The sequence below is a fragment of the Meriones unguiculatus genome, chromosome 6, assembly GCF_030254825.1.
Source record: "Meriones unguiculatus strain TT.TT164.6M chromosome 6, Bangor_MerUng_6.1, whole genome shotgun sequence".
In the NCBI taxonomy this organism is placed as follows: Eukaryota; Metazoa; Chordata; class Mammalia; order Rodentia; family Muridae; genus Meriones; species Meriones unguiculatus.
The window spans coordinates 86,570,621-86,581,481 of NC_083354.1; the positions used below are offsets into that span (position 1 = coordinate 86,570,621).

The 10,861-nt window shown below is 44.5% G+C and overlaps 1 long non-coding RNA gene across 1 annotated transcript; it reads left to right on the forward strand.

Annotated features, from left to right (window-relative positions):
* The first annotated feature begins 908 nt into the window (after positions 1-908).
* Positions 909-4,077, forward strand: LOC132654543 (uncharacterized). Its single transcript, XR_009592171.1, has 2 exons — positions 909-1,465; positions 2,794-4,077. It is a non-coding gene; the product is annotated as an uncharacterized LOC132654543 (long non-coding RNA).
* Positions 4,078-10,861: the final 6,784 nt, after the last annotated feature.

The following is a 10,861-nucleotide window of genomic DNA, read 5'->3' on the forward strand; positions in this document are numbered from 1 at the left end:
GGTATCAAATGTGTTGGTGTTACTTGGGAAGATTATTAAAAAGGCAGACACAAATGATGTCTGAGCCTGGGGCCCCAACTAATTCTCCCCTGCATACCTTCCACCAGGCTCGTTTCTGCATACAGTTCACTGAGCTGTATCCTGGAGGTGCCTGGGTACTTCGTGGACCCTGTAAATCAAGAGGACATGCTTTAGAAAAAAAAAAAAAACAGCATGATCTGCCTGGAAACAATTCCCGAAAGCCTTGGCCTTAGGGAGTGATCCATTAGTGAAGGCCAAATGGTGTTCTGCTTATGTCACGTCTGTTACTTCCCTTGACTATATCTAAGTCTTAACTACATCTAAGTGTGATTGGTTGGTCTCTCCCCTACCCCCACCTTCCACTCCCCCAGTACCCTGCCTTCCCCTCACCCTCCTGCTCTCTCCCTCCTCTTCTCAACCAAATAATCTTGAAAGACAAACATTTACAGCCTGGAACCTAGAGTCATTCACTGTTCAGTCAGCCAATACGATTTAGTCTCCTGCTAAGGTTGAGGGTGACCGGCTGTGGGTGCCCACAAAGGTCCCCACCTCCAACACCATCAGCTTTCTAGTGGAAAATTCCTGGGCACAGAAGGGTCAGCTTCCAGACAAGAAATGGCCCAGATATGCTCCCCTGGGCACAAAGACCTTGGTGTTCAGCCAACCACTGTTATTAGAAGTTGGGACTTTTATGTTAGTGTCTGTTAAGTTTTCATCTCGGGCAGCTCTTTACTATAATGGTGATTATTATTTTTTTTTCTCCAAGGCCAGGCCTCCACCCTCCCATCTTTGGAGGAATGTGTTAATAATTTGCCCTGGGGAGATGAAAGTCTCTTTGATACAAGTAGAATAAACACATGGAACATTGCTCAAAGGTCTTGTTTCTACAATAGGAGCCCAGTTTTGGACTGAAACAGGAATGAAGAAAAGAAAAGAAAAGAAAAGAAAAATGGCCCTGTGGTTCCTTCCTCACTTGTGACTCTGGACAGTGCCCATAGTAACTACAGGAAGCTGCAGCCCGCAAGGGCCGTTGTCAACGGCTGTGGTAAATTCAGACCTGAAAGGCCCCTTGCCTTCTGCATGGGATTGCATCTGGTGGGCAGAGGATCGTTCTAGATGTCACATTAAAACAGGCTTCGTGAAACAATAAAGCATCAGAGTGGAGGGAAACCATTAAGTCCAACTCTTCATTTCATGGATAAAGATGCAGTGTGGAAAGTTTGGAAGCGTCATGGCCCTACGAGTCTTCCCAATCCTGCCATAGCTTTGGAAGGTGTATCTTCGCACCAAGGTGGAAGGCCTCCATCCTATACCCCAAAACGCTGCCCTGAAGGCATCCAGCAGACAACTGATGGGTATACTACCTCTCTCAGACTCTTTGCAACTCTTAAGTTCATCTGCCCATCCCAAGGGCAGCCTGGGAAAGATGTGACACAGCTGACAGGTACATAATTTAGCTCTCTTTTGCGCTTGCCCTTTCAAGTTCCATTTTGACATCCATTTGTTAGGAAACTTGACATCCAAAAGACTTCTCAGACAGTCCGTCAACTGCAGCAAGGTTCAGTGTCCAGCTATGCTCCAAGCCTCACTCAACCTTGCGATGAGATTACAACCCATTCTGCTTTTCTATGCAGGAATAAAGTGAACATGAGGAAATGATAAGTATGATAGCAGAATCTTTTTTTTCTTAACTATGAAAAAAATAGTCTTCATAAATGTGAATTTTATCTAATTATAAATTTCTATGCAATGCATAAAGGTTCCCATTTATGGCTGTTCCATTAAGAGTAGTATCTGACTTATTCCTGCTTTAATTTAATTTCATGGGACATAAATTCATGTACTTTTTCTATATGATCATGATTAATTTCCTGTACATATGTTTATAAGGTTTTGTGCTGTTGGTCTTTTCTTTCGAGGAATTCAAATATCCAGTTTCAGCCTGGTAAGCCAAAAGTCATTCTGCCATTTATTTTCCAAAACTTGCAATCTGGCAGTAACATACTTTTCCTGCAAATTGTGTGGCTTTGATGTTCATTATCTTAGAATTCATAATACATTTCCCCACCCTATCATCAAAGCCCTAAAACTTGTTTTGGCCCAGATACCTCCAGAGACTGAGTTCATTCCTTCAGTTGGTCTGTCAGGTTTTTCCTTCAGAGCAATTTGTATCTTGGGGCCCCATTCCTCAGAGATGGGTCTCCCTCCTGCCCCACCTTCCCTCCTCCTCATGACCCTGCCTCTGCCCTATGCAGGTGATTGATTCTAGAGCACTCAGCTCCAGGATTATTTTTTTTTTAATGTCACGGAATATTCAAGCATCTATTTCCCTAAATTAGGAATTTCAAAGATAACATTCAATTTGTGTTTCTAAACTGACACCAATTCCAAACTTAAAACGCCCCTGAAAAGAAACTTGGTTTCCTTTTTAACCCCCTAAATTGGGAGGCGTCTTTCCTTATAGGGCTGTCCATACTCAATAGCCACAACACTCAGACACTTCTCTCTAAAACTCCTAACCAAAGACAGTTCCTTGACCACTTCAACAAAATGTTAATATTCGTAGGTTCTGCCCTAAAGTCCTGTGCTCACTTAATGGCCTTTGGGAAAGAGCTGTCACTGACATCCCGAGCTGACACACTTCATGCAGCCACGAGAAGGTGCCAGGATCTGGCCCTCCAAATCACCAAAAAATACGGCTTCTGTTACCCACACCTGCAAGGTTTCCATTCAGGCACCGGAAAAACCTATCATTGTTTTGTGCCTCTCCAGATGACTGTCCCCTCCAAGCTATCAAGCAAAGTGACTCCCGGTTTCCAAAATCGAGTTTGTCAAATACTGAGCTACGAAAGAACATGAGATTGGTTAGTGCTCTTCCCGTTGGCACAAGACTCATAGAACCTCCACGAAGCAATCTGTTCGTGCTTAAAAAGGACAAAGAACTCTGAGGCAGCAAGGTTTGACACCTGGGACTTGCGATGGTTCACCCAGCACTGTTGCTGCCACGCTGTCCTGTCACTTGTCCAAGCCCCGCCCTTGTCTAGATTCCCCCTGACCTGATACAATCTGGGCCCGTAAACAGGTGAGTCTTATAATGGCTCCTTTGTGTTCGTATCTTTACTTTTCCACCCAAAGATCCTTAAAGGCATAAACACACAAAGCCAGGAGCCCAGGCACTCTGCTCTCAGCCTGCTTACTTCTGGACCGTGGTAAAAGGATTCTCGTCGCTCGGATTAACCCATAACAAAATCCGGTTCCCACCTCTGGCATCGCAAGGGTTAAGTGGTTAGTCTGCTGCCAGAGAGGGAGTAAACTGGTCACGATTCAGGCTGTTTCACAATAGGCTTGGTCCAAGGAGTTATCTCCAGACATGCCCTCTGTTAGGCTAGATAAACAGTTGTTGATACTCACTATTAATTGATAACTGGCTGGGACTTTCCACTAGAAGGAGATGGAAACCCAGTAACGCATGCCCAGGAGCAACCCTTTCTCTTGAACCAAGTCAACCCCGGGATTATGTGTTTTGAGAAAGTCAAAGCACCTTCAGCAATCACGTGCGGAGCGTGCAGACGTTCAGAAAGTATCCTTGTACTCAAGAACTGTGAAGGGATTTGTGAAGAGTGGACTGGGAGCTGGGATTTCAAGATCGGCTCAGGCCCACGCAGTGAACTGGGGAGCCAAGTGAGCGCTGCAGCCAGAAAAGGTGCTGCTATACACAGCCTGCTTCTAATTCAGAGGGGGTTCAAAACGTGTGCATAGCTCAGGTCAAGGAGTTAAAAGGTGACCTGGAAAGTTGATAGCCCCAAACAGAACCCTTTACTTCTGTATAAAGCTAACCTCTGTCTGCATTTAGCTGGAAACCCTCAGGTCAAAGATTTTCCTGAATGAAAAAAATCTGCTCTACCCGTGTGAGTCCTTGCCAGATCCAGACAAAGGGTGTACGTGGCACCGGTGTCTCTTTTCTGGACGGTCTATGTTTAGAATGGGTTCTAATTGCAAGTTTATAAACCCTAAGGAGAAGCCATATTAAAACATTGACAAGTCCTTGCTCGTGAATAGTACTGGTGATAGTTTTCTTTATCAGAGAATTTATACGTGGCGATGGTTAGAGTAAGGGAGGGGACAGAGATGCATTTCAAAGTATTAGATCCGAACATTAAACCAGTTCTGTGGAAACCAATCATTAGCCTATCATGTTAGAGTGTTTGGCGGGGACACCTGGACATTCTCAAGTACAAATTCTCAGACTTCTGGAAGGCTTCTTCCTTTCCTTCTGTCTCTGCTGTCTTCCCTCTCATTCTCTCCACCCCTCCCCCCCCAAAACTGGTAAGTGGGAAGAAGAAAGTAGCTCTGACTGCAACTTACTTGACTCTGAGATGTAAATGATGACATTGCTTCTGGTGGGGCATGGTAGGAGAGGGTAGGAGTCTCTGCCTGCAGTGGTCATGGGCCCACCAGCAGTGTGTAATTACTGAGCTCTCTCTCTCTCTCTCTCTCTCTCTCTCTCTCTCTATCTATCTATCTATCTCTATCTTGCTTTCTCTCTCTCTCATCAGAGAAGGTCGGTACAAACCTGTGGATGTCTGTGGCATTTTCCATTCAAGCCTGTTCTCTGCTGGCAGAGTCCCTGTGACCCCAGGAGCCCCACAGGCCCTTCTTCATCAGAAAACAAGGCACAAGCTCTCAGCGCGCTCATGACTAGCCAGGCTCCCCTGCAGACCGGCTTAACAGAAGCTAGTTATTTTCTTTTTGGATGTTCCCTCCACCTGTTCAAAGACCTTGAAAGCACAAATATCATTTTATGCGGTTCTTCTATGCTCCTTCCTCACACTACACACAAACAAACATGAGAGAGAGAGAGAGAGAGAGAGAGAGAGAGAGAGAGAGAGAGAGAGTCAATCTTGGATAGTTGGGCCCTCCTTTGACTAGGTGCTCCCTGTCACACACACACACACACACACACACACCCATAAAGCAGCCTGTTCTGGGGTTTGTCTGGTTCCCCTACCTGTGAGAAGAAGCTGAGGGTATATAATCTTAACACCTTATTTCTAGAAGAAATTTAACTTTTTTTTTTTTGAGCATTTACTCTCAGGACGATAGCCGTATAAATAGATCTGATTTTGAACATTAGAAGTAATATTATCTGGGCTTTTTTTTAACCCGTGCCATCTGGCTGGGCCCTCATCGACGCCTAGATAAGCACATGCTTACGCTTGAGGATACCTGTGGCCAAAGGGGAAGGTCAGAAAATGAGAGACTAGCACACTCCAGAAGTTTTAAATTGTACTTGAAAAAGAATTAATGAATCGTCCTAAATTAAGCCAAGCGGCACCATTGAGATTTCTGAGGCCGTATGAAAGATGCCAATGGTCGCCCAAGTGTCTGCTTCTTTAACATGAGAGCAACATAGGGGATGATGCAAATCGCTTGAAAACATGCATTCCTTCTGCTGCATTGCCCCTTCCATTTCATACCCCTGACTTTGCCTATGTTCTCACGCGCCCTCCAGCGTTAGGAGGACCCCAGCCAGCAAGACTTAATCTCAGAGAGACCACCACCACTTCATATTCCAAGGATTCTTTCACTCTGCTCTAGCAAGAAAAAAGAAAAAGGAAGAAAAGAAAAAGCCTGTTCTGCTCTGTGTAACCTGTGTTCAAGGGCTGTGTACAATAGAGGCCCCATTCATAGCCTTTCATAATTACTGGTGACCAGATGAGCTTCATCCATGAAAAATGAGAATAACTGTGAGTAGTTTTCTGAAACACAAGGGCCCCAACCTCACCCGGCCTTTATGGACTGAATTGTTCTCCCTGGATTCCCATGTTAAGGCCATTTAGAGAGCTTTAAGGAGACATGAAATGTTAAAGAAGCCACCAGCTTGTGGTTCTGATCCATAGCACTGGAGAAAGAGGAGGAGAAAAAGCAAGAAGGAAGAGGAGAGGGAAAAAAAGGTTTTCAGTAGCTTGCATGGCTTTGCTTTAGTCTGTGTGAAAGGACAGGTCTCGATCAATACAAGATACCCAAGACCGCGTTCTCAGCAAAAAGGAGATTTATTTTTGCTTCAGAGGAACAAAGGGCAGCAAACAAGAGAAAAAGGCAGGAGATAGAGGATGAGGAAGAAGAGGAAAGGAACAAGGGAGAGGGGGAAGGAATATTTATCCCAGAGGGACAAAGGACTGTCCCTGGATAGAGAGGAAACAGACGTGGCCCATAGAAAAATGACAGTTTACAAAGGTAAAAGGGGGGAACCCCATGTTAGAATAAGGTGTTTCATTTTCATTGGGCTTGTTAATTAGGTGAGCCAAAGGGGGATTTTGATTGGTAGACAGATTCTGGAGAAGGAAGTGGTCAAATAAGGAAGTAGACCTTGGTGGCTAGCTTTGGGAATGTAATCTAACAGTTTTTAGCAAGGAAGAGGGCAAGGCCTGCCCTAGCCATGTTTGCCGTGCTTGGTCCTGCTAGAGACCCTGCAGGTTGAAAGATGAACAGGGGAGTTTCTTGAATAAAACATGTCCTAGCCCAGCGTCAGGTGGTGCTCACACCTTTTTCATGAAGATTCTCTGTGGTTTGGGGTAACTTGAGTTGAAATGTAAGGCATACTATGATTGACCCGTCCATAGTGGGTTAATGACAAAATCATTCACTTGTTTGAAACAGAGGTAATTAGAGACTGGTGCCGTTGGAAAGGGGAGTCTTTCCTTTTTATTTTAAAATATATCATATATTGTGTATTTCCTGGAAACTAATCCTTTAGCTTCTTTACAGACTTCCTAACAACTGGAGGAGGATATTATGCTGTTTCTATTCCTTTCAAATCTCATGACCCTGGACACATCTGCGAAATGGGCCCAGTCGTGGCACTCATGTCTGAGATTGGTGTGGTGGTTAAATGAAACATTACACTCAAAGACCATAAACCAATGTCTGGACTGACTAGAGTATGACAAGTATATGAGAACTAGATTGATACCGTTTTTGTTTTGTTTTGTTTGTTTTGTTTTTTTGTTTTGTTTTTACAGTTGTTTTATGGATCCAAATGCTAAGTTAAAACTTACTCAAGGATTTTGCCTTAAGTTGCACAGGATTCAACCTAGGTTTAGCTGAAGAACACAGGTAAGTTTAGGGTTCAGCTCCAGACCCATCCACCTAACTCCAAAGTCTATGGTCAGAATCACCCACCACTTCCTCTGCTTTTCCAGACAATGAGATCTGTCTGAGCAGCGCACACTCACGAACAGAGCTGAAAACACTCAGCGGGAACTCTTGATTTGGGGCTGGAGAGATGGCTCAGAGATTAAGAGAGCTGGCTATTCTTCCAAAGATCCTGAGTTCAATTCCCAGGAACCACACTGTGGCTCACAACCATCTATAGTGAGATCTGGTGCCCTCTACTGGCATGCAGGCACACTTGCAGGCAGAATACAATATAAATAATAATAAACAAACAAACAAACAAACAAAATACCTCTTGATTTACTCTAAGCAGTCCTTTCAGGCTGAAATCACTGCCCGAGGCAGCTGTGCTTGAGCCATCCAAACCTTTCTCCATGTTTCCCAGGGCCTCCTTTTCCTTCCTCCATACTGACGCTGAGAAGAAATGGCAACAAAATTAACAGGGCAAATAAACAGGTTCTGTAAGGATCCTATGAAAGGGGATTTTTGTTTTTCAGCAAGTATTGATTTAAAAAAAAAAAAAAAAAGCACAGTCTTTTTGATGTTCCTCTCCCATAGTTAGGACTAGATTAAAGTGCGTGACTCATGGAAGTGACCCAGGCAGGAGGAATGAGTCACCTTGGCTCTTTGGCTCTTCTGGCCAGTTTGTTCTGGGATCAGCATTACCGGGGGTGGGCCGGTCCTGAGCCACCTGCTGTAGTTTTTGGCTGGCAAGGAACTCTGAGAACCCGGGGGAGTCTGGGAGAATGGGAATTGTTGAACCCTGGCAGGGATGCCCTGTGACCCTTCCAAAAGCATTTTTACGCTATCGGTTTGGAAGCTTCTCAACCACATTTCATCACTTTTAACTCCCAAGTCTACCTTCACTGCGGGCTTGGGGTAGATGCACATTTCAAAGAACCCAGCTACAAGTGTAGCCTCCCGGTTCACACCGGCTAGCAGGCTTGGGGTTTGTGCATCCAACAGCTAAATTCCTTTATTGTTGTTACGGCTCTGTAGGAATCTGTCTGGTTATTTTTTTCTTTCTGAAACGGAAGGGCCCTCAGTTAAGCCCCGCACTCTGGGAGCCAATCTCTGGCAGGCAGAGAGGGGAAGGATTGTCACATCTCTCAGCCCGCTTTGCCCTGGGGACTTCTCCTCAGTCGAGAGTCATTGGATGGCCCGAAGGGCCCAGGCTTGACACCTGCTTACTATTTCTGCTTCCTATGGGTCTATTTCTGTATGTCCTTTCGTTGTTCACCCCTTTTCTCCCACTGTGGGTTTGGCATCTCGGAGGATCAGGCCAGTCAGGAGTGCAGCCGGCTGTAAGGCACACTGGAGACTGTCTGAGCTCAGTGGCAGCCACTACTCGGTTTCGACCATTGGAAGCCAAAAGGAAACACGAAGGCAGAAAATATCTTAGACTTGTGAGCCTCTGAGAGAAGCCAAAAATAGTAGATCTCCTTCTTTGGTAGCGGCAAAATGATTCAATATTCAAAACTTTTTAAGAATTTGAATTTTCAAAGCAGTCAGTGGAGACCAAAAGGAAAGCCCCGTGTGGCAGCATGCAGCTTACCAGCCGCTACCATGACCTGTCATGTAAACTATATGGCACAGTGTAAACTATATGGCTCATCCAACTACGTCCTCTTCTCTCTGAACAGAAAGCTAAATTCTGTTTCTCAGGCTAACTTGCAGTTAGACCAAGATATCATGAATAGAAGCCATACAGCCCCATAGCCAGACTCCTTTTATCCCCTGATCTTCCTCTCTGCCAGCCCAGGGATCAGAAGCTGTAAGGATCTGGAGGCTCCCCAACACACACCTCACAGAGCCTTGAATCGCACTCTGATCAGAGGCAGAAGTCCTCTGAGGTAGGAACATGTGTTTAGAGCTATTAGCTGAACTGGATTCATGTTGCTTGTTGGGACTTTCTCCTCCTCATATATGAATAATGTTTGTGAGTCCATTCAATCTTTCAGTATGAAACTTCAAAAATAAGGAAAAAGGAAGTTTTCCTCAGGCTGGTGTGATTAAAAAAGAAACAATACTGATATCTTCAAATCCAAATTGTTTTCAACAAGCAATTCTACTGCTAAAGAAGACGGGTTATGCCTGGTCACATAAAGCAGTCTTGCAGCAAGGACAGGGCACATTAGAGAGGTCTGGGCACCAGCCACACACTGAAGTGCTCATCTCCATCAGCAGTCTTTTCCATTAGTGGCTGACCCAATATCCCATCGCTTCTCGGTACCCAAATACTCAGATACTGAGCAGAAGTTGAAGTTTTTATTTCCTTGTGCTCTCTCCCACACTTCAATTTTTTGTAATCTACCTCTTTAACTTTCAGATTCTTTACACTCCTATTTATAACATTCATTCCCCAATGGAAACACTGCATTAAAACATTTTAAACATTCCTTTTAAAATATTTTCCTCTGTTGGAAACTTGAGTAGTTTCTAAATCAGTAAGACATGCATGAACAGTAAATCAGGAAAATACTGCAAAATGCAGTTTTATGACCCCTTGGCTTATAGGCAGAAGACAGAATCTTGTTCTGGACAGTGGGACAGTCCACTAGAACATGGGGAAATTACTAAAATCGGTAAATTGGCTTTTATATGAGTGTCACTTTTCAAATGAATTAATATGCTAGCCACGGCATGTATACCTAAAATTTACCTGTAGAATCAGAAAAGAAAGTGACACTCGGTAGTGATTCAGTTTGTAATTTGACTAGGCAACAGATAATTTGCAAAAAGAGTAGCATAGAGAGCTCTATTAATCATTTTTTTCTGTTGCTGGGTTAAAACTACCAGACAAAAGCAACCTAAGGACATGTTTCTTTTGATTGGCAGTTCAAGGTCACAGCCCATCACGGTCAAGAAATCATGGTGGCAGGGACGTGATACAGCTGAGCACAGTCAAGAAACAGGGTGATGAATGCTGATGTTTAGCTGCTTCATCCTCATTCTACAACACAGGTGTGGTTTGAATATGCCTTCCCCAGTCTCAAACATTTGAATCTTTGGTTCCCAAGTCCATGGTGCTGTTTGGAGGGGCTTTACTGGAGGAAATGTTTCACCGGGGGTGGAATTTGTCACAAGGCTTCCCACCACCCCCAGTTGGCTCTGGAGCCCATTGGAGGTTTAGGATGTGAGCTCAAAGCTTGCTGCTCTAGCCACCTGTCTGCTGCAACATCTCTCAGCCACGGTGACAAAATCTTTTCTCTCTGAAACTGTAGAGCCACAAACAAGCACGTTTCTGTAAGATAACTGGTCACAATGTTCTGTCTCAGCCATAGAAAAGGCATTAACACACCGGAAGTTTCCCAGGCATAGGGAATGACGCCACTCACTTTTAAAGAAAGTCTTCTGGTATCCATGAATCCATCCAGATAACCCCTCACAGGCAATCAACATAAACCACTGCAAGCAAGAGATGATCCTTATCACTATTTCTGTAAGTCCTGCTAATTGCTTTGGTATCACATCTGCCATGGTTCACAGAGCAGAGTGAAATGCAGCATTCACAGGGTAGAGAGGCAAGTGTTTTGTGAAAGGGAATGGTAACACGATCCTGTTAGGAAAGAGAACCTGTGAAATACTCAAGCCACAGTTTCCGAGTGGCTTATATTAAACGGCTTACTGTCCCTTTTGGGTGGGGTGAAGGGAGGAAAGTAAC